The sequence below is a fragment of the Amaranthus tricolor genome, chromosome 13, assembly GCF_026212465.1.
Source record: "Amaranthus tricolor cultivar Red isolate AtriRed21 chromosome 13, ASM2621246v1, whole genome shotgun sequence".
NCBI lineage: Eukaryota > Viridiplantae > Streptophyta > Magnoliopsida > Caryophyllales > Amaranthaceae > Amaranthus > Amaranthus tricolor.
The window spans coordinates 17,064,652-17,090,294 of NC_080059.1; the positions used below are offsets into that span (position 1 = coordinate 17,064,652).

The 25,643-nt window shown below is 34.3% G+C and overlaps 1 long non-coding RNA gene across 2 annotated transcripts; it reads right to left on the reverse strand.

Moving 5' to 3' along the window:
* Positions 1-22,030: 22,030 nt before the first annotated feature.
* LOC130797446 (uncharacterized) lies at positions 22,031-25,412 on the reverse strand. 2 transcript variants are annotated; one of them, XR_009038863.1, is made up of 3 exons: positions 25,244-25,406; positions 23,676-23,745; positions 22,031-22,905 (listed from the first exon to the last, which is right to left on the reverse strand). It is a non-coding gene; the product is annotated as an uncharacterized LOC130797446 (long non-coding RNA). The 2 variants fall into 2 exon arrangements; XR_009038864.1 differs by having other exon boundaries at positions 22,046-22,902; positions 25,244-25,412.
* Positions 25,413-25,643: the final 231 nt, after the last annotated feature.

The following is a 25,643-nucleotide window of genomic DNA, read 5'->3' on the forward strand; positions in this document are numbered from 1 at the left end:
GAGAGGAAAAAGAGAGAAGAGGGTTCTCGTAGCTTTGAGGGCAGCCATCAGAAAACTGCCGTTTGCCAGAAATTGCACCGTTGGATCGTCCCCAAATTTTGACAGCTTGTTCTCGACATCAAGGGCTTCATTTTGGACGGTGGAGATCGTCTTTTGAACTTTGGTTTGGTCAGAATCGTCTTTGGACAGAATACTGTATTTTTTGTGATTTCTACTCCTTTTGCTCTCTAATTCATCTCATATTGTTCTTGGTTGTTGTTGGTGGGTGTGTGAACCTTTGTGTACTGTTTTGAGGTTCTTTTTCCCTCAGTTTATAAATAAGAGAAGTTAGGGTGGACTCCTCAAGAGGTCCCGTGGTTTTTATCCTTCACATCGAAGGGGTTTTCCACGTATAACTTGTGTGTGTTGATTTTGATTGTTTGCACTTGTTATCTTGGTGATTTGGTACTGCTTTGTTGCTGTTTTGGTACCAATATATTGCTGATTTTATTTTGGTTATTTGGTTTAGTGATAATTTGGGTTGATTTGTTTGGATTATTAGTTTGTTGTCTTGTTTGTGTGACTTTGTGGGTGTCATAGTGACCCCATCCGATTCTTACATTCTTCACGTCATTTGGTGTTTTACCCAAATTCAATTTCAATATTTAAAAGTTTGATTTTGGTATAATTATCGTTCGAATTTTGTTTTTATTGGTTGAATTGCATTACCCAACAATTAAATTGTTGTTTAATTGAGTAATTTGAACCCAAAAATGCAATTTCATTTTCGTTTTTCAAACCAGTTTTTCCCCCAATTTGATTGAATTCGTGAATTTTGTAAAATTTCATAATTAATCATTTCTAAACTACAATTATATGATAGTTATATACTTTGCCTGTGATTTTGGAACATAATTTGATCTTTTGATGGTCCAATTTCTATCACAAAATCACCTACAAATACCGAAAAAACGCCCCATTATGACCGACATATATGGCTGTTTCACGGTGGTTCGTGATGTTGGGGTGTTTGGCAATTACTATGGTCCACTTTAGGGTAGTTCATGGCCGCAGTGACCAGCCAAGAGGTGGTTATTGTTGACTTGTTTGCTGTTTGGAAAAGGGGAAGAGGCGGATCGTTTTTTATTTTTTTAAAATTTTTTTCATAATTATTCCAATACAATTATAAATCAATTAATTTTGAATTAATTCCCACTTTTAATTAGTAATTGAATAAAATAATTTTTGAGGTTTAAAGTTTCTGTTTTAATTTGGTCATTAATTTGGAATTTCGACCAATTAAATAAGATTCTTAAATTTTATTTTATTAATGTGACAAATTTAAATTAGTGGCTGATGCTTTTAATTTTATTAATTGCACTTTTTAAGTTATTGCTTAATCTTATTAACATGATTAGTACTATTATGTTGTTCATGTTTTAATTTGATAAAAGCATGTGTTTTTAATTTTAATATGGTGATATTATTATAAATTGTTTGTTTTATAACATTTGATATTATATCTTGCGATGACTAGTATGGCCCAATTATTAGCATAAAGGTTGACGATCTATTTATCGGTTATTTTGGTTGTAATTTGAATACGACAAGTGTATTATTTGTAATTTTGTAATTTATTATTTAAATTGAAATTTTAAAATTGCTTGTAATATTCAAAAAGACAAGGTCCAAGATGATCAAGAATGGAGATTCATGATGCCTCAAGGACAAAGACTAAAAGAATAGTCTTTATTTTTTTTTAGGGGCCATACTAGAATCACATTTATCATGAGCATTTTATTATTTGCTTTTAACATGTTTTGTTATATGTTTATGTTGTTTATTTATTTACGTGTTCATTTTTAAATAAATCAACATAGAATATAGGTCCCTAAATAATATTTAGTTATGTTTTCCAAACTTAAACATCTATAGAAGCCTTTATCATTAGTGATAGGTTCTGCTCAAGCATGGTGTTGCTAATTGATTTAGTAAGACATAGAGTAAATTTGGGAAATTTGCATGTTTATTTGGTTATGCTCAACAAAATCATCAAAAGGTTTTGGGTTTTGAAGCAAAGGATATGATGTAGATAAAGTGTTATCACCTATCAACCAAGAATTACAAAAGTTGTAATTAGTAAAAGAGTTTACTTACCTTGATAAAATAATATTAAGAGTAGTGCTCAAGTCCGCTTACGATAATTTTAAATAGGATCTTGTAATCACTTAATGCATAAGGGACAATTTAAAAATTAATGAAGTGTTTTATGGCTTTTATTAATTTTATAATTGTTTAGAATAAATTAAAGTTATATTTTGATAAACATTGAATTTTGCATGCCTTTATATTGTAGATATCATGTCTAGTAACAACAACAACACTTCACTTATCAATTTTCGTTCAATCCTTGAGAAGGATAAATTGAACGGGAAAAATTTCTTTGATTGGGAAAGGAACTTAAGAATTGTTCAAAGGTTCGAAGGAAGAGAGGATGTACTCGAAACCCCTATCCCAACCCTAACTGCTAATTCTATGGATGAGGAGAAAGCAACTCATAAGGCTATCTCTGACAGATCGGTAATTGTTACTTGTCTTATGTTAGCTTTCGTGGACTCAACCCTACAAAAGAGGTTTGAGAAAATGAATGCTTACAATATCATCCAGCAATTGAAAACCATGTTTCGATTGCAAACTAGAGTTGAGAGGTATGAGACTCACAAGGCTATTCTTGAGTGTGAGTTAGAGGCGAAGAAGCTAGTGGGAGAACATGTCTTCAAGATGATTGGTCATTTTGAAAACGTGGAAAGACTAGGCTCTCTTTATAGTCAAGAATTGGCTACTGACATCATACTGCACTCTCTACATGGTCGGTTCAAGAATTTTAGGTTGAACTTTCACATGAATGAAGTTAAGAAAAGTCTTGCTAAGTTACATGGGATGCTCATTACTGCTGAGCAAAATATCCAAGTTAAACCTAAGAAGGAAGTTCTCATGGTTCAAAGGGAAAAGGGTTTAAGAAGGCTGGGGCTGGCAAGAAGACGCAACAAAAGGGCAAACAAGTAGTTATTTCCAAAGCTTTTGATAAGCCAAAGTCTGTTTCAAAGCCAAAGGTGGTTGCGAATAGCAAATGCTTCTATTGTGATAAGATCGGTCATTGGAAGAGGAATTGGCCCAAGTACTTGAATAATAAGAAGGCTGGTGCTTCTAGTTTAGGTATCTATGTTATAGAAATTAATTATGCAAGTACTACTTCATGGAAATTTGATACAGGTTGTAGTTCTCACATTTGTACAAATGTGCAGGGATTAACAAGGAGTAGGAAATTGGCAAAAGGAGAGGTAGAATTGCGCTTAATAAATGAATGTTATCATGTTCCAAGTATTAATAAAAACATCATTTCTATTAATGAGTTGGATACGGAAGGATATTCATTTACAATAAAGAATGGTCGTTTCTCTATTTATTTGAATGATATGTTTTATACCAGTGCTACTAGTTCTAACGGATTATATTTACTTAATAAAGAAAATAATGTCCTTAATATAGAAAGCAAGAAACGTCGGACAAATGATAATAATCAAACCTATTTATGGCATTTTTGTTTAGGCCACATCAACTCAAATCGCATTCAGAAGTTACATAAAGATGGACTTCTACCATCTTTTGATTTCTACCATCTTTTGATTATGAATCATTTGATGTATGTGAATCTTGTTTGATGGGAAAAATAACAAGATCACCCTTTACTGGAAAAGGTGAAAGAGCAAGTGAACTCTTAGGCCTAATACATACAGATGTATGTGGACCTATGAGTACAGAAGCTAGAGGTGGTTATAATTACTTCATAACCTTCACTGATGGTTTAAGCAGATATGGTTATATTTACCTAATGAAACATAAGTTGGAATCATTTGAAATGTTCAAAGAGCTCCAAAGAGAAGCTGAAAACCAACTTGGTAAGAAAATAAAAGCATTACGATCAGATCGTGGTGGTGAATATTTGAGCCAAGATTTTATTGATCATTTGAAAAGTTGTGGGATTCTCTCGCAATGAACTGTGCTTGAAACACCGCAGTTGAATGGTGTTTCTGAGAGGAGAAATCGAACACTATTAAATATGGTACGATCTATGATGAGTCTTGCTGACCTATCAGTATCCTTCTAGGAATATGCTCTCAAAGCTGCTAGTTTTACACTAAACAGGACTCCGTCCAAGGTTGTAGATAAGACTCCATATGAGTTATGAAGAGGAAAAGTTCCTAGTCTTTCTTTTCTACGTGTTTGGGGTTACGAAGCTTATGTAAAACATTTACTAACAGACAAACATGCTCCCAAAGCAAATAAATGTTTCTTCATAGGCTATTCTATAGAAACACGGAGCTATTACTTCTATAGCCATAAGAACAAAATATTTGTTGCTAAGGATGGTACTTTCTTGTAAAAAGATTTCATTTCCAAGAAGGTAAGTGGGAGTAATATATTTCTCGAAGAAATTTGAGATGTGTAACAAATGGATGTGGATCACTCTACGTTAGAAGCAGAGGTACTTATGTCATTGCCCATGGTTAAGAAAATGCATCAAATACATTATACGCTTCTTATGCATGACTCTGTGCTGGAAGAAGTGATTCCAACACTTCCTCCTACTGCTCCACTTAAACCTAGTTCGTGCGAAAATTCTCAAATTATTGAGAAGAATATTTTTCCTGTTGCTGCCCCCGTAGGTCTAGTAGACCAAGAATTTCATCTAAGAAGTATGTGGATTTCTTGTTGATTAAAAGTTCTGAAATTGTAATTTTAGAACATGAAGAACCTACTAGCTACAAAGATGCCTTGACAAGTCAAAACTCGGATAAGTGGCTTGAAGCCATGAATTCTGAAATGAAATCTATGTCTGAAAATCAAGTATGAGACTTGGTTGATTTGCCTAATGAGGTAAAACCTATTGGGTACAAATGGATTTTCAAATTGAAAACAAACAAAGATGGAAACATTAGTGTTTTTAAAGCAAGGTGAGTGACAAAGGATTACAAACAAGTTCATGGTATTGACTATGATGAAACTTTTTCACTAGTAGCAATGCTTAAATCCATTCGGATACTCTTATCGATTGCCGCCTTTTATGATTATGAGATTTGACAAATGGATGTGAAAACTGCTTTCTTGAATGGTTTCTTGGAAGAGGATGTGTATGTAACACAACCAGAAGGTTTTCATGATTTAGAAAATCCTAAGAAAGTATGCAAGCTTAAAAAATTCATTTATGAATTGAAGCAAGCATATCGGAGTTGGAATCTTCATTTTTATGAGGCAATCAAAATGTTTGGTTTTCTCAAAATGAAGATGAACCTTGTGTTTACAAGAAGTTTAGTGGGAGTAGTATTGTCTTCTTGGTTTTATATGTTCATGACATATTACTCATAGGAAATAATATTCCCATGCTTGAATCAGTCAAAGAATGGCTAAAGAATTGTTTTTCTATGAAAGACCTTGGAGAAGCTAAGTACATTTTGGGGATCAAGATCTATAGAGATAGGTCTAAATGATTGATTGGACTTAGTCAAAGAGCTTATATTGATAAGGTTCTTACAAAGTTCAAGATGGAAAACTCCAAAAGTGGTTTTCTCCCCATGCAACATGGTTTATCGCTAAGCAAGACCCAATGTCCTTCATATAATGATGAGATTAAGTGAATGAGTAGTGTACCTTATACTTCAACAATAGGGTTTATTATGTATGCCATGGTTTGTACTCAGTAGGATGTTTCATATGCTTTGAGTATGTGTAGTAGATACCAATCAAATCCAGGTGATGCACACTGGAATGCAGCTAAGAATATCCTAAAGTACTTGAGAAGAACTAAGGATCCATTCGTAGTCTGTGGAGGAGAAAGTATACTAAGGGTTTAAGGTTACATTGATGCGAGTTTCCAAGAAGACGAAGATGACTTTTGATCTCAATTTAGTTTCATCTTTATTTGAATGCAGGGGCTGTGAGCTGGAAAAGTTCAAAGCAAAGCACAATAGCTGATTCTACGGTAGATGCTGAATATATGGCTACAAGTGATGCAGCAAAGGAGGCAACATGGATGAAGAAATTCATTTCAGATTTAGAAGTAGTACCTAGTGTAGAAAATGAGATTGTCTTGCATTGTGATAGTCAAAGTTCCATTGCTCAAAGCAAGGAACCAAGATTACATTCAAAATCCAAACACGTTCTCAGGAAGTTTCATATCATTTGTGAGATTGTTCATCGAAAAGATGTGATTATTTGTGAAATTCGTACGGATGACAATATTGCTGATCCGTTAACTAAACTTTTACCTCAACCCAAGCATGAGAGTCATACTAGGGCTTTAGGGCTAAAACATATGGGAGAGTGGTTTTAATTGTGTACTATTTTCCTCAAATTAGTCACAAATGTAAAGACATTTGGTTATGTTTGTTTATGTTTATCAATAAATATGAAGGTTCTTATTTAATTATGGTTTGATGTTAAGTAAAATGTCCAAAGTATTTAATAATATCAATAGGTTTATCAAATACATGATTTTGATGAATTAAACCATATAAATGAACTGAAGTATTTCAAAATACTATTTGTCCCTAGTCCAAATCATTAAGTTGGACATAAATGATTTTCTAAAAGACTAGTTTGTAAGTTGATTGATTGCGCACTTTCATGGGCTACAGAGACATATAGATGTCTAGTCATTTTACATGGATATGTATAGTGATACATATTGGACAGACATACTTGATATTTTATCGGGACTTTACGTCCTTTAATAGTAATACCACAAGTGCACGACGTAGCTTAGTACGACGGAAAGTATGGGTGGAATCCACAGAGAGTGGGCGTTAAGACAATAGTTTCTCGATCGATTAGTATGTTCGAAAGCGTATAATATGGTGTTTGGTGGTAGAAATAATTAAAGCAAGCAATTAAAAATACTTAATGAAAATGAAGCATAAAAATAAATAAAAATGCAATGAAATAAAGTAAGGATAAAATGATCAATAAGCTAAAGAGGCATAGGCTAGGCTTTCTCACCAAAGTAGTGTTTACTAAACTTTAACCTAAGGTCATGGATGTCTTGTTATGGGGAAGAACGTATCGTAAATACTAATGTTCTCTCTCGAGCAACAAAAGGCTTCCTTAAACATACTCAACTACCTATTCTCAAGGAGCTAAGCACAATTTAAGATGTGAAGTACACATTCAACAATTCTAATCAAAGCATCTACCTATTCTCATGGAGCTGACTTAATTTTTAAACATAAATTATCGTTGAAAATCGACTCTCGCCCTCATTTCAACGACACTACAACATGATAGCAAAATCCATCTTAAACCAAAAATAACACAACCAAACCAAAGGTAAGAAAGCAATTTAGACTACATACATGGTGATAATGCCTAGCCTAAGCCAAAATAAACTACTCACTCATACTTATATTGAGATTGTAAATTGCAAACAAGCCAAGAACCATAGATGAATGAATTAAACTAGAGTATTCTAAAAAGTTGAATGCAATATAAGTTGAAGAACCACAAGATTGAGATTGTAAATTGCAAACAAGCCAAGAACCATAGATGAATGAATTAAACTAGAGTATTCTAAAAAGTTCAATGCAATATAAGTTGAAGAACCACAAGCATGAATATATGAAACTAAAAGCAATTAATCAAAAATAACTAAGTGACATGAATTGGAAATAATATAAGCAAAGGTTACAATTCACTCTTTTGAGTTCAATCTAAGGATGAATAAGATGATTGTTGATGATTCAAAGTAATACCTTCCAAAAGCTTCAATAATAATACATCAATGGTTAAAGAATCCAAATTGCAAAATGTTACAAAAGAGACTTGAAATTAAGATTATAATTGGAAATGAAGGTGCTTAATTTAATTGAAAGAGAAATTATGCTAAACAATAATTCTTAATTGAAAAGAAAGCTAAGCTATGAAGAATCCAAAAGAGTTACTAAAAATGAAGGGTGAATTCTGAGATGCCCAGCTCTATCTTCCTCTTCTCTATTTATAGCCTTCAAAACAAGTGAGGGGGGGGGGGGGGGGGGGGGGGGGGGGGGGGGGTGGTTTAACGATTGCTCTACCACCCCTAGGTAGTAGGAGGGAGGTGCCACCCCTAATTGACAGGGTAGGGTGGCTAAGCAGTCCTAGCAGCAGCAATTAGAAGCAATAAATATGATTGGACCTCGAATGATATTTAAAAAGATCGCAAAAGCTATTGCCACCTATCTCGCTCGACCCAAGCGGAGCCAGCTGGACAAGTGTGAAAATTAGCTCCACTCGACCTGGTCGAGCGGATGTCCTGTACCCCTAAAATGCATCCTACTAATGATCAGAAGCTACTGGAAGTTTGACTACAAATCGCTCGACCCGAGCCACCTTGCTCGACCGGTCGAGCGACCTTCAGGAATTCAGGTACATGCTTCTGGACTGCTCGAGCTAATTCTGGTCGAGTGGGTCTACTTTGGCTTCTTTTGGCTTGTTCTTGTGGCTTGGTTCATGATGTTTCAACTCTTTGAGCCCTCGGCGTTTACTAGTTTGTGCTTGGTTTTGATGGTTAAATTCTGAAATGAAATTAAACACCAAAGCAACAAAACAAGCGTAAAATCCAATAAAACAATGCAATTACATATAATTTCCTCACGCTAAACGTGCCATTTATAGGGGTAAAAATAAAGATAAAATGTAGCTAACAATATTCTTCAAAATTGTTTGGAGAGTTTCATTGCTCTATTTAGTGGATTCCTTTGACATGAGCATGAAAATATTCTCATATAATGATTAGTATTCTCTTGACATTCTCAAACGTCGTGCCGTCAAAGGAGTTAATAAAGGGATTGCTCAGGTTTGCTAAAAATTAAGTGGGAATTTTGGTTATACAAGACTAGATAAGTCCTCCTATTATTAGGATTGAAAATGCATGGTCGAAAATGCATGGTCGTGCTCAAATGGATTAAAGAGTTAATCATTTGTTTCGATAGTTCATACTCAGATTTCAAGAAATAAATTTGAACATTAGTATAAGTGACGTGAGTCGTCATGGTGCTACCAAATTTTGACATTAAGTGACTTAAGGAAATTAAGGTTACACACTTGTTCTAGGACAGGTGGAGACTGAAGGAAATAAGTGTCCTAATATCAAGTGCAACTACTAAAATATAAATAGGATATAATATAGATATTAATACATTCGATTATATTAGGTGGTCATAGTGTTTTGTTAGAAGCCAACTTAGATCTGTATATTAATTAGATTAGTTTACTACTATTATAATCGGGTCCTATGAGGTCACACATATAAGTTACCGATTGGATAAAACAGTACCAATTGCATAAGATGCTATTTAGACTATTTAGTGTAGGAGTTATTAGTATGAATTGATGATATGTTTTAATTGGGAATTAAAACACAAAATTAATTCATTTTGATAATTACGTATAAATGTTATATGTAACCATCAAATCGGTATGTGAAGAGGTGTTGCATTTGTGTATAAATTGATGCACTTTGCATTTCATTTTCATAAGCTTGTGTGCTATTTCTCTCGACCTTTCTCCACCTTAAAAGTAATACGAGTATTAGTATTTCTTATTCCGTACTAGCATACGTGGTGATCCAATTGGTGTTTGTGGACTAATACTAGAGGAATGACACTTTGTAGAAATGCTAATAGATGATCGAATGCAACAAGAGGGAGGGTGAATTGTTGTGTATTTAGGTTTAAGATTTTTGCCTCTAATTTTTGCGGAATTGTATCAAGTAAAGAACAAAACTTAAACTCAAATACGAAAAGAAAAATAATAAAAGGAGACAAAGATTTTACGTGGAAACCTTCTTGGCCTAATAAGAAGGAAAAACCACGACCCCCGGAGATTTCAAAATTCTCACTATGTTTTAGGCAATCAATTACAATTACATAAAACAAATATGCTTCACTTGAAGCTTCTCTACTCTAGGCCTATTTCTCTTCTCTTCTTTTCTCCTTCTCTTTCTCTTCTCACGCTTCTCTATTCCCTTAGACTTCCCTTAAGTCTAATTACAACATAAACACTCAATTACCCTTACAAGGCCAATTCTTAAGAAGATTAAAATTAAGTAGTTGCTCAAGAAAAATATAATGAATTAATTGGAAAATTCATGAACAAAATATTTTTCTTATTTTGATCTCATCTTAAGGAAACTCTTAGATGGATACTTCGCTTAAGCGTAGCTTCCCTCGTTTATAAAGGGAACAGCCATCAGTGCACTCACCCCACGATTTCCATGTAGTGCACTCACCCCATGACTTCCATTTACTTACTTGCTCCCAAAGAAAATTGGGAAGTTATTGAGAGGAGAAGTGGAAAATGACTGCGGTTCTCTTGTACGGTTAATAGTACATGAGTCACTAGGAAGATCCTAAATTATAGGAGACTTGTTCAAAGTAGAGAATAAAGCTCTTGGGTGTCCGATTTTATAGGAGACTAATTCAGTGAGGAATAAGTCTCTTCAAAAACTTTTTGCCAATTAATAAATTAACTTAATTAAGCAACTAATTAAACTTTTAACCTTTTACATTAACTAAAAACAGAAAACGTAATTTTCGTAACTTCCAGTCAATGTCTTCTTCAGACCTGTATCGTGGGGAACAGCGTACTGTCTCCATCTACAATTTTCGTCAGGACTTTATCTTTAGGAACAGTAAACTGACTTCTAATGCAATTGTCCAACTTCTTGGATATTTAAGACACATACAGCTTCCACGAACAAAGTCATAGACTTCATCAACGATTAACACAATCGGATATATACCTACAAAACAATCTCTAAAGTATGTTTGTTTATTTAGAAGTGAAGTCATCATCAAAACCTAAGAGGCCAACAAATTCCCCCTTTTTGATGATGACAAACTTTATAAACAAACTTAAGTAAACAAGAGTAAAACAAAATTCTTAGAGTATACTAGAGATTAAAGTAACTCTAACTAACTTAGTAAATTAACTCGTTACAGTATAGTTTACTAAGCACGCATATACCAATTTACTCAAATTATTTAAATAATTAAACTGAAACAAAAATGAAAATAACCTAAAACATAAAGTATTCTCAAAACAACTTTAAAACAGTTAAACAAAAACAAACAATTAACCAAAATAACCATAATGTTAAAAACAACACATTAGCATAAACATAATTAGCAGCATGATAATTAGCACACAACACATTATCTTCCATAATTGAATCAATATGAATCAATTGAGATATGTAACTGTCAATTCACACAGCTCCTCTTAAGTTTGTGCATTCTCTTCCCCCTTTTGTCATCAATCAAAAATAAGATAAGGAATATCAATCCTCGACACAAAACATATAGAATTGTCAGTGATGAAAGCAAGAAACAATAATAAAAGTAAGTGCCATGAACAATAATCAAACCTGCATATAGTTAGTTGTCACAGACCATTAATAAAAGCAAAGAAAAGTAGCAAATGTTCAACGTAACGACAACAATGTACCCCAGATGGTACAAAGTAAAAAGTGAAATTGTTTGTGAAATGCAACAGCCATTCAAATCTTAAAAAAAATATAGGGAGAGGGTTCAAGGGGCAGTCTCTTCTTCATCCACATATTCGGTCTGCACTTCTACTATATCCAACTTTGCACCAAGACGATTCTCCATCATGGTAAGTTGATCAACAATTGAAGCGAGTGAGACACGAACTTAATCGTGAAAAGCACTGAATTGAGACTGTAGGTCAATGAGCTTGGAGAGAACAGAATGTGAGGAAGCTGTAGAGATAGGATCAGCACAACCAATACCAGGAGATGATGGAAATGGTGGTGGTGTAAAGTGAATAGGTGATGGAGGTGGTGATGGAGAGTGATTTGGTGGTGGAGTGGTTGGCTTGGGAGAGAGAGGTTCATTTGAAGTAGGCTCAGGAATGGTTTCAGAAGTGATATCATCAACCAATGCAGCCTTTTGTTTTGAAGCAAGCCTCTTACTCTTCCTTTGAATTGCTTTACCCTTCCTCCTTAATGCAATCACAACATCTTCATCACTGGAATCATGACAGAGATCATGAGGCACTTCTTCTCCTAAAGCTTCTTCCTCTCCTTGTTCCCCCTCTTTTCTTGGCCCCTCTTCCTGTTCCCCTTCTTTTCCTTCTTCAGTGGGAACAGGCCCTTGTTCTTCCTCCTCTACTTCCTCTTCCTTTTCTTTTTCATTTTCCTTTTCATCTTCATTTTCTTTTTCTTTTTTTTCTTCTTTTTCTGTTTCTTCCCCTTTTTCCTTCTTTATTTTTACTTCTTTTTCAATTTCTCCTTCTTCTTCCTCCATTTCCTCCTCATCAGAACCTACATCAATTATTTCTGCTGATTCATTTACTAACACCCCTTCATCATTTAGTTTGAGATGCAAATTCTTCAGACATCTTGCACCAATTTTCATATTGGGACCCATTGGGAACTCCAGCCCATCCAATGGTACCCCAAACTTGCGAAAAATCCATGTTAACAGCCCCCCATAGCCAACAACATTCTTTTTCTCAATGCAGTCAGATAAATGTGATATCATCAAAGATGGAAAATTTATTTTTATTTGATTATCCATCCAATAAATCAAGGTTGCATCACGTAGACTCACCTCACTCCTCTTGGAGTTTCAGGGCAAAATGAATCTTCGTGTAACATTGTAAAGTAATTTATGCATTGGAGACAAGATATTGTGACTGATTTTACCCTTCTTTTGTGCAACCCCTAAAAACTTAAAAATCGTTTTTTCATTTATGCCTGAAAAAACTATCTTTGCACCAACACAATATGTATCAAACCCAACATTTGGAACATTGAACCATTCCCCCAACAATGCGCTATTAAACTCTAATTTTATGTTCCTAACCATACTAGAACACATTCCACAGTCATTGGAAAAGTTTGAAATAAACTCTCGCATAATGTTTGGGAAAATGGGATTACAACTAAACTCAGTCATCAAAACCTCCCATTCTTGAAATTTTAAAATAGTATGAAGTTGAGGAAAGTGTGTAGAGTCATACCAGTACTTATCTACCCCAAAACCGACGGACATTTCCTTTGCAATCTCTTCAGCACTGTTAGGATCAACTTGCTTCAAACGCTTGACCGCTTTGGAGGATGATTCACCTTTTGGTGAGAATATTTTTCGTTTTGTTCCAACATTTTCAGTAGTTTCTTGGGATGGTGATGGTGCAGCGTTCAGTAATGGGGGTGGATGAACAATTTTTAAGGGTTTTGGTTGGATGTTTTGGTGGGATGTAGAGGCTTTCTTTCCTGATTTAGAAGTTTTCTTGCTTGATTTTGGTGTTTTCATGTTTGAATTTTGAAAGGTTGAGAGAAGAAGAAGAACGGTTTCTTGAGACGGTTTTGAGAAGGGAAGATGATAGTTTGAATGATTTCACGTGGTAGGGCTTTTTAAAGATGGCTGACGGTTACCTCACGTCCCATCTCATCAATGCCATTCATCATGGCTTTTGATATGGAAGGATTGAGTGGAGTTGGGATTGAATTTTGGATTAAACCGTTTCCCTTAAAATTTTTATTTATTTAAGTTTAAAATGGCTAAACATTTTTCAAACAATATGATAATATAATTTATGATATCAAAATAAAATACGAAATCAAAATAAAGTAATTTAAAAAAATGAATTATGATATTATGAAATATTATAAAGAAAATAACGAACATATTGCTTTGGTCTGATCAAATTAACAACATGCAAACAAGAGAATATTCATAGTACAAACTTTATTACGTGTTTACCTGATCCATGCAATAATTGATTCTCAATCAAAATATTGAGGTTGATTCCTGACCCTCTTTTTTCATGATGCTTCATTGGGAATTTTATGCAACCAACTTTAGCGGAGCTTGATCATACCAAGTTCCAATCTCATCTTCTCATATTGTTCCCTTGGAAGCGGTTTGGTCAGAATATTTGCAACTTGTTCATTAGTATTGACATGCTTTAATACAATGTTTTTGTGTTCCACGTTATCCTTAAGAAAATGATGTCTAATATGTATATTTTTAGCTCGTGAATGATGCACTAGATCTTTAGATATACATATGGCACTGGTATTATCACAATAAATAGGAATACATTCAACCTTAATACCAAAATCTCTTAGTTGCTGTTTTATCCAAAGCATTTGGGAACAGCAAGCTGCTGCTGCTACGTATTCAGCTTCGGCTGTGGATAATGCAACCGTGTTTTGTTTCTTGGAACTCCATGAAACTAAACATGAACCAAGAAATTGTACCATACCTGACGTGCTTTTTCTATTAACTAGATCACCTGCATAATCTGCATCACTAAAGCCTTTTAAATCATAAACATCACTTTTAGGATAAAATAGGGACAAGTCGTCTGTTCCCTTCAAAGATCTTAAAATCCGTTTTACTGCTGTGAGATGTGATTCTTTGGGGTTGGACTGAAATCTAGCACATAAACCAACACTAAATGAAATATCGGGTCTACTTGCAGTTAGATATAATAAGGAACCTATCATGCCTCGATACATTGTTTGATCTATGTTAGTTCCTTTTAGGTCTTCATCTAATCTAACATTTGTAGCCATGGGTGTATGGTTGTTTTTAGCGTTGTTTAGCCCATACTTCTTAAGAAGTTCTTTTATGTATTTTTGTTGATGAATAAAAATACCATTTTCCGTTTGTTTAATTTGCAAACCAAGAAAGAAATTTAATTCTCCCATCATGCTCATTTCAAATTCTGTGCCCATAAGGTTGGAAAATTCTTTACATAACAAATCATTGGTTGCACCGAAAATAATATCATCTACATAAATTTGAACAACTAAAATATCATAACCTTTATTCTTAAAGAATAAGGTTTTATCGATTTTTCCTCTTACAAAGTTATTTTGAATCAAAAACTTTGATAGTCTTTCATACCATTGCCTAGGAGCTTGTTTCAAGCCATAAAGAGCTTTATCAAGCTTGTAGACATGATCAAGACAAGAGGTGTTCTCAAAACCAGGGGGTTGTTCAACAAAAACTTCTTCATCGAGAAAACCATTTAAGAAAGCACATTTCACATCCATTTGATATAACTTAAAGTTCATGAATGCAGCAAAAGAAATTAAGATTCTAATAGCCTCTAACCTTGCTACTGGAGCAAAAGTCTCAGTGTAATCAATACCTTCTTGTTGATTGTACCCTTTGACCACGAGTCTTGCTTTGTTTCTCACTATTATTCCATGTTCATCTAGCTTATTCCGAAATACCCATTTTAAACCAATTACCTTCTTGTATTTCGGTTTGGGTTCCAAGTGCCAAACTTTATTTCTTTCAAATTCATTTAATTCGTCTTGCATGGCCACGATCCATTCGGAATCCTTTAGAGCTTCTTCGTGATTTTTGGGTTCAAGCGATGATAGGAACGCAAAATGTGCACAAAAGTTTCTCAGTTGGGATCTGGTTTGTGTTCCCTTATTCATATCACTTATAATCAAATCAAGAGGATGATAACTTTGATACTTCCAAGGTTTGGGCACAAATTCTCTTGAGGGAACAGTAGCATGTTCCTGTTCAACATGTTGATTGACATTTTGTTCAGCTGCTGGATCATTTTGGTCATCTGCGGGAACAGCTGGATTGGGAACAGTCTGCTGATCCTGTTGTGCTGGCAGTTCCTGGACTTGGTCAGTTTCTCCTGCATCTTCTTGTATTGGCTGTTTACCTGCTGTTCCTTGATCTTGCACTTTAATTCCTTCATCATCATCTTCTAGATTTGCAAGACCTATTTTGATATTGTTTATTTCCTGTTCACTTGTTGAAAAGTTAGCTTCATCAAAGATTATGTGAACGGATTCCTCCACGCACATTGTTCTCTTATTATAAACTCTGTAAGCTTTGCTATGTGATGAATAACCGAGAAATACTACTTCATCACATCTTTCATCAAATTTACCTATATTTCATTTTCCATTTATGTGAACAAAACATTTGCATCCAAACACACGAAAATAGGAAATATTGGGTTTGACACCTTTGAGCAATTCATAGGGTGTCTTAGAAGTGATTGGTCTTATTAACACACGATTCAAAATATAGCATGCAGTATTGACGACTTCTGCCCAAAAATTTCTAGGTAGACCATTAGCAATCAACATAGTCCTAACCATTTCTTCTAGGGTTCTATTTTTCCTTTCTACCACTCCATTTTGTTGTGGTGTTCTAGGAGCGGAAAAATTGTGATTTATACCATGTTCATTGCAATAATTCATAAAGTTTGAATTTTCAAATTCTTTGCCATGGTCTGATCTTATGTGAACAATTAGATTATTGGTAGATTTTTGTATTTTGTTAGCAAAAGAAACAAACTCATCAAAAGTTTCATCTTTGCTTATTAAAAATAATGTCCAAGTGAATCTACTATAATCATCAACAACAACAAACACATACCTTTTGCCACTACGGCTTTGTGTTCTCATAGGTCCATATAAATCCATATGAATTAATACTAATGGTCTAGTGGTAGTCACCAAATTCTTTGATTTAAAGGATGACCTCACTTGTTTTCCTTTGGCACAAGGATCACAATTTTCTTCCTTAAGAAATTTTATAAATGGTAGTCCTCTAACTAGGTCTTTTGATCTTAATACATTAATCAATGAATAACTAGCATGACCTAGTCGCTTATGCCAAAGTAGTGGGTCTTCTTCTATGACACTTAAACACGTTAGACTGGTTTTGGGAACTGTGTCCAGGTCCACTACATAAGTGTTCCGTTTTCTGATTCCCTCAAGCACAGGGTCTCCTGTGTTGTTCCTAGAAATTATGCATCGTTCAGAAGTAAACTTAACAGAGTTACCTTTGTCACAAAATTGAGAAATACTTAAAAGATTGTGTTTTAAATTCTCGACTAAGAATACATTGTCAATGGCATGAGAACTTGACCTTCCAACCTTTCCTTTGGCGATTATCTCACCCTTCATATTATCACCGAAGGTTACAGTTCCCCCATCATAGGCTTCAAGTGAGAGAAATTTAGATTTGTCACCCGTCATATGCTTGGAACACCCACTGTCAAGATACCATGAGTTGTTCCCCCTCACTTGAACCTGCAAAGCAACTTAATGGTTAGGTACAGGAACCCAGTCATCCTTGGGTTCCCTGTCGATAATACTTGAATCACATTTCTTAATCCATATGCGTTCGACATAATTTTTATTTGCTTTGATGTGCTGTTCCCTTTTAATCCATATGGTTAGGTACAGGAACACCCACTCTTTGTTTTAGCTTCTAGAATCCATTTGGGAATTTCATTGATTTTCACTTTTTCTCTTGAGTTTATTTTATTTTTCAAATATTCATTTTCTATTTCATAGGATTCTAATTTTGGTTTCAACTTTTGAAATTCAGTTCTAACCATGTGAGTAGATATATTGTTTACATCTTTACTTAATTCTAACAATTTATTTTGATTTATTTCAATATTAAGAAAAATAAATTCCTGTTTCAATTTTTCAATTGTCTCTTTCAAAACAATATTCTGACAGGGTAGGGTGGCTAAGCAGTCCTAGCAGCAGCAATTAGAAGCAATAAATATGATTGGACCTCGAATGATATTTAAAAAGATCTCAAAAGCTATTGCCACCTATCTCGCTCGACCCAAGCGGAGCCAGCTGGACAAGTGTGAAAATTAGCTCCACTCGACCTGGTCGAGCGGATGTCCTGTACCCCTAAAATGCATCCTACTAATGATCAGAAGCTACTGGAAGTTTGACTACAAATCGCTCGACCCGAGCCACCTTGCTCGACCGGTCGAGCGACCTTCAGGAATTCAGGTACATGCTTCTGGACTGCTCGAGCTAATTCTGGTCGAGTGGGTCTACTTTGGCTTCTTTTGGCTTGTTCTTGTGGCTTGGTTCATGATGTTTCAACTCTTTGAGCCCTCGGCGTTTACTAGTTTGTGCTTGGTTTTGATGGTTAAATTCTGAAATGAAATTAAACACCAAAGCAACAAAACAAGCGTAAAATCCAATAAAACAATGCAATTACATATAATTTCCTCACGCTAAACGTGCCATTTATAGGGGTAAAAATAAAGATAAAATGTAGCTAACAATATTCTTCAAAATTGTTTGGAGAGTTTCATTGCTCTATTTAGTGGATTCCTTTGACATGAGCATGAAAATATTCTCATATAATGATTAGTATTCTCTTGACATTCTCAAACGTCGTGCCGTCAAAGGAGTTAATAAAGGGATTGCTCAGGTTTGCTAAAAATTAAGTGGGAATTTTGGTTATACAAGACTAGATAAGTCCTCCTATTATTAGGATTGAAAATGCATGGTCGAAAATGCATGGTCGTGCTCAAATGGATTAAAGAGTTAATCATTTGTTTCGATAGTTCATACTCAGATTTCAAGAAATAAATTTGAACATTAGTATAAGTGACGTGAGTCGTCATGGTGCTACCAAATTTTGACATTAAGTGACTTAAGGAAATTAAGGTTACACACTTGTTCTAGGACAGGTGGAGACTGAAGGAAATAAGTGTCCTAATATCAAGTGCAACTACTAAAATATAAATAGGATATAATATAGATATTAATACATTCGATTATATTAGGTGGTCATAGTGTTTTGTTAGAAGCCAACTTAGATCTGTATATTAATTAGATTAGTTTACTACTATTATAATCGGGTCCTATGAGGTCACACATATAAGTTACCGATTGGATAAAACAGTACCAATTGCATAAGATGCTATTTAGACTATTTAGTGTAGGAGTTATTAGTATGAATTGATGATATGTTTTAATTGGGAATTAAAACACAAAATTAATTCATTTTGATAATTACGTATAAATGTTATATGTAACCATCAAATCGGTATGTGAAGAGGTGTTGCATTTGTGTATAAATTGATGCACTTTGCATTTCATTTTCATAAGCTTGTGTGCTATTTCTCTCGACCTTTCTCCACCTTAAAAGTAATACGAGTATTAGTATTTCTTATTCCGTACTAGCATACGTGGTGATCCAATTGGTGTTTGTGGACTAATACTAGAGGAATGACACTTTGTAGAAATGCTAATAGATGATCGAATGCAACAAGAGGGGGGGTGAATTGTTGTGTATTTAGGTTTAAGATTTTTGCCTCTAATTTTTGCGGAATTGTATCAAGTAAAGAACAAAACTTAAACTCAAATACGAAAAGAAAAATAATAAAAGGAGACAAAGATTTTACGTGGAAACCTTCTTGGCCTAATAAGAAGGAAAAACCACGACCCCCGGAGATTTCAAAATTCTCAGTTTTAGGCAATCAATTACAATTACATAAAACAAATATGCTTCACTTGAAGCTTCTCTACTCTAGGCCTATTTCTCTTCTCTTCTTTTCTCCTTCTCTTTCTCTTCTCACGCTTCTCTATTCCCTTAGACTTCCCTTAAGTCTAATTACAACAAAAACACTCAATTACCCTTACAAGGCCAATTCTTAAGAAGATTAAAATTAAGTAGTTGCTCAAGAAAAATATAATGAATTAATTGGCAAATTCATGAACAAAATATTTTTCTTATTTTGATCTCATCTTAAGAAAACTCTTAGATGGATACTTCGCTTAAGCGTAGCTTCCCTCGTTTATAAAGGGAACAGCCATCAGTGCACTCACCCCACGATTTCCATGTAGTGCACTTACCCCATGACTTCCATTTACTTACTTGCTCCCAAAGAAAATTGGGAAGTTATTGAGAGTAGAAGTGGAAAATGACTGCGATTCTCTTGTACGGTTAATAGTACATGAGTCACTAGGAAGATCCTAAATTATAGGAGACTTGTTCAAAGTAGAGAATAAAGCTCTTGGGTGTCCGATTTTATAGGAGACTAATTCAGTGAGGAATAAGTCTCTTCAAAAACTTTTTGCCAATTAATAAATTAACTTAATTAAGCAACTAATTAAACTTTTAACCTTTTACATTAACTAAAAACAGAAAACGTAATTTTCGTAACTTCCAGTCAATGTCTTCTTCAGACCTGTATCGTGGGGAACTTCGTACTGTCTCCATCTATAATTTTCGTCAGGACTTTATCTTTAGGAACAGTAAACTGACTTCTAAAGCAATTGTCCAACTTCTTGGATATTTAAGACACATACAGCTTCCACGAACAAAGTCATAGACTTCATCAACGATTAACACAATCGGATATATACCTACAAAACAATCTCTAAAGTATGTTTGTTTATTTAGAAGTGAAGTCATCATCAAAACCTAAGAGGCCAACACAGTTGATGTTCTAATCTCATTTGTTGACATTACATACCCAGTCGTACTACGTATAATTCACGCATCGAGGGTATGATTCTTATACATAGTTTTTATGTTAATATATGCATGAGATTCTATTTTAGATGTAAAGAAATTTGTTTCTTGAAATTCCGCTTAATGCATCTGAATTCCTACAGAAATCCCAATTATATCACATTTGCTTAAATTGATGTTGTTAAATCAAATATTAAGCCTCCAATTTAGTGTTTTTGTTAATTTTTTCTATTATTGCCCTTCTTTTGAGTTTTGCTCCAAAATCAATGTGGTTCAATCTAAATCAAAAATGTTGATAAGAATTGATGTATCTAGATCTGACAACATCTCCTGGGAATTAGGTTACATGAGTAGGGATGCAGGCGGCAGGGGTCTAATAGGAGACCCGCCCTATTCCCGCCCCATCGGGGCGGGGATGGGTCCTGGTTTGATGGGTCATGGGGCGGGTACGGGTATAAAATTCATACCCACCACGGGAATGGGGATGGGGATGGGTTTTAGGTGATACCCGCCCTATCCCCGCCCCGACCCGCCTCGCCTCAAGATATGTACAAATTTTGGGAAACCCTAAATTTATTTTCAAAAAAATTTTGTTTTTTTTTTTAAAAAAAAGAAATTTCGAAAACAGAGTAATGGCCTCACAGGAACACTCGAAATCCCATTTCCCTCTCAATTCCCTCTCTTGCTCTCACTCCTCTCGGTGAAAGAACTCTAACCCCAAAAACTCTACATACCTCTTCCTCCACCTTCCCTGTCGCACTCCCGCACCACGCCACCGCCGGCTGCTCCTCCATCACAGACGAACACTCGAACTCGGTGCTGCACTGCTGGCTGCTGCTTCCCTATGGGCTGTGGGTTGTTCGAATTGAATCGAAGAATCCCTAAAAATCAAAATATTTGATTTTTTTTAAGGTATTTTCACTCTTTATCCTAAATCCTAATATTAATCTTGTTGGGTTTTATATTAATCTTGCTGGGTTCATTTTTTTTGTGTGGGTGGAATTGTTAAATTTTGGTAATCCGTTGTAAATTTGTTGAGGTAGAAGAAAATTCAACTTTCAGTTTGATGGGTAGTGTGATTTTGCTTATCTTTGCTTTTTATCTTGGTAAAATGTCCAGTTTGGTGTAGAATAAATTGCTTTATGTTGTGCAATTTTTGTGGGTTGGTGATAATTTGGCTAGGGTAACCTGTTTTTGTGTATTGTGTACTGGGTATTAAGCGGGGATTTGACGGGTGGTGGGGCGGGAAAAATGGGTATTAGACGGGGATGGATATCCAGATGGGTGGTGGGGCGGGAATGGTTTTAGGTACAAACCCATCGGGGAGGGGACGAGCAAAAAAATTATACCCGCCGCGGAGATGGGGACGGGGATGGGTATTGCATTAGCAGATGGGGATGGGGATGGGAATTCCAATCCCCGCCGCTCCCCGCCCCGTTTGCATCCCTATGCATGAGTAGCCCTAACTAATTAGCGAGTTAAGAAGAGTTTGATGAGCAACAAAAGTATTCTTATGAATTTGCTCTGTTTTTCATTTTAATCAGTCCCAATAAATTTGTCACATTTCTGTTTGTGGATAATACTACACTATTTTTACTCTCTATATTTTTTTATTTTAAAATATCTCAATACATCAACGCGTTGTACTCAACTTTTTAATCTCCGTGTCATTTAACAATAGGGCAAATTAACTCAAACGGACAAGTACTCAGCTATTCAAGGCAAGTTACTAGTCCGGAGAGGTCAAAACATACTTATAATAGAAAGTGTACCTAAATAATAACATAGCAAATAGCAATTACCATTAGCAATATTCAACAAAAACTAAATAAAATACGCTTACACACTTGGCTAACATCCTTCTTTTTCTTTTCTTTTTCTAGGCTTTTAAAATCATAATTCTTTTTCTCTGAGTTGTGAGATTTGAGTTTTTAGGTTTTATTTTTATTTAGATTTGATTTGGATCAAACTATTTTTAACTTTTGACCTTCTTAAACAAAATAAGTTAGATGAAAGTATTACTAAAATATAAGCAATTTGAAGCTTTCAAGTTGATAATGATTATGTATTATATATCCACCTACCTAAATAAGCGCCTAAATTACAGGACTTGACATGCCTTACGTGATTGATTGGAAGACACCCATATTGATACAAACTTCCATCACGTAAACGTGCTTCAATTATTTTTTTCATTCGAGCAAACACAAATACAACAAATTAAATTCAAGAAAGACAAAAATACAGCACTTGAATATCACGCTCAGCCATGGAGAAAGGCAAAGGAGCAACAGGAGCCATTTGAGTAGAAAGCTGTTGAAAACCAAGCAAAAACGGCGTCGATTGTAGATGTTGTTGTTGTTGTTGTTGAGTATTAAACCCGAACGTGGCATTACGTACCGAAAATGGCGTCATTTGCTGCTGTTGTGTTTGTTAAGTATTCTAAAATGGAGGAGTATTGAAAAGAGAAGATCCAAGAAATGGCAAAGATGGAGTACCGAATTAGCTTTAACTCCATGTCAACAGAATATGCACTGACGACTATGTGCGAAGGGATAGATGATCGTCAGTTGAACTGCTGAAAACAAGCAAACACAATGAGGCAGTCGACGCAAGATTGAATTAAATCACTGATCATGATCATATGCTTCATGCATAACCTCTAAGAAAGTGATAGGAATGGGTTTTTAAACTATTAACTATAAATATAAGAGTTAAGTGATCGATAAATTAAACAGCATGAACAATAAGAACTGCACATAACATTCCACTATTCAAACAAACGTTCTTATGAGAAAGATTGACAACTCTACACCGCCAATCACATTCGTGCTTAGATTCCCAACTGAAACTCTAACACTAATATAATAATAAAGTTTATGAATTTATATTTAACCTTTAAAAATAGCGAACAAACAAGCAAACCCAACGAAAACATCAATATGCAAAGCCATGTACAACAAGATTACAAATTTCTTTCAGTCTAACCGCCATCCTTCACAACACATGGCCTAAAAAGCCAACAGTTAACATGAAAATATTAAGCTAGCCTCTTGATCAATATTCATATCTAATTAGAATTGTCTCTTCAAATAAGATAGACAAATACCTATCAAAAGTTGATATCTAATTAGATTGTTACAAACAAATTGTAAAAGCAAAACTAACTAAATCTTAAAATTTAAACAGTAATAGAAATCTACCCTAAATATACTCAAAATAACTAAGAGAAAAACAACAATAAACATATCAAAATGGATTTTTTTTTTTTTTTTTTTTTTTTTTTTTAAATCATCAACAATAAAATGCAAAAATAAACCACAAAATAGGATTCTCAATTTCACATACCTTATGTAGATGAAATTTAACATTCACAACATGAATGACTATGTCAGTTGACACCTCCGTTGCCACATACCTGAAAGTAATAATAGTTCTGATGATTAAACAATGGTTTAAGATATTAACTTCCACGAAATACATAATTCAAACAGACCCAAATAACCAGAGAGTGTAAAAATTATAAAAAACAAAGAATATTTAACATTTAAATCCAAAAATAATGAAGAATGAGAATGACTTAAAAAACCCCTAAGAAAATTTTACCTTTGCTTGAAATTACTAAATGAAGCAAATTTAGTAATAAACTCATCTGACATCAATCAACAAAATCAAAAATCAAAAACGCTAAGAAAATTTAACCTTTGCTTGAAATTATTAAATGAAGCAAATTTGGTAATAAACTCATCTGACATCAATCAAAAAAATAAAAATCAAACCCTAGACAAGGCTGAGAGTCCAAGAGTAATTTTGAGCATAGAATATTTAACATTAAAATCAAAATCAAAAATAATAAAATTAATCAAACGAAAAGTAAGATTACAAATTCAAGACAAGTAAGAAGGATGAAGCAATGAGGGAAAGGGGAGGTTGACGGTGGAAAAAGAAAAGCAAAGGTATGATTGAAAAAGGCAAAAGCCAGGAGTGAGGGGATTAAGGAGGGATCTGGACAGGTTTGAGGGAATTAAGAGGGAGTGTAACCTTCAACTTCCTCAGCAAAAACGGTACAAGACACTGAATTGCATAAGATTAACATGTAGTAAGAAAAAACTTTAAGCAGAAAACAGAATCCAAATGAAGGCAAACCACAGAGTTGAACTAAGAAAAAAAGAAAGGAATTCCAAAAAAATTTTAGAGCTAAACAATCATAGCAAGAGATCAAACAGTAAAAATGTTGACAATAGAGAAAAATACCCTTTCAATCTTGAAAAATATGCCCAAAAAATCACTGAATTCAAACTAAGAAACCAAACAGCGCACCATTTGTAACTTCAACACTATAAAGAACAATGCCAAGATTAGCCTAAGAAAGATCAAGTACCTCAATATGATATCAATGCCAAGATCAACCCAAGAATCACCTCAATAAACTCATAAGATTGCTAGATTAATGTATATAAACAAAAATCAAGTAGGAAATTAAATTGGGATAAAGATGAATCAAGTTTGTGAAATCAAGGAATCAACCACGACATTTTGCTTAATTTGAATAGTGCTTAGTTTGGGATAGCAAAAAAACATTTCAATTTCTCATCACAGAAAAACAAGAAGTTTAGAACTTGAGATTATACCGATTTTTTTTTCAACTTCTTGTTTTGAATCAAATTAAGCAATGAGCAATTTGTATTGTATAATCTCAACATCTTGTTTTTGCTTTTATCCTACATAATTTGTATTGTATAATCTCAACATGTTATTTTGAATACTGCTTAACTTGGTATAGGAAAATAACATTTCAATCTAAATAAATCAACCCAAATAAATGAACCCAAATTAACAAAGATAAATGGTTACCAAAAATCATTAAAATTAGGAATATGGGGAAAAGAGATTAAATAAAGAAAGAACATGTTTACCTGAGAATTCCGGCAATAGAGCCACCAACCTTTTCAACTCGACTACTGAACATCATCTGAAACCGAGCAATACAAGAAGCCATATCCATGTTTGAAGGAGAATGTTGGGACTATGGGTTTATTTTAGAAGAATTGGGGAATGTGAGAGAACTGGGGAAAGACATTGTGGTTACTAAGATGTTTTAAAAATAAAATAAGATGTTTTTTAAAACCTTAGTTAAAAATTAATTTCCAAAATAAATGTCCGTATATTCAAATTTAGCTTTGAAGTAAGTCGCTGTTACTAACAGCGAATTTTTTTTTAAGTCGCTGTCAGTAACAACGACGTTCTCAGTTAGTTCCTCATTCAAACCTACGAGATTAAGGAATTAATCAGTTAACCTTAAAATCGCTGTTACTA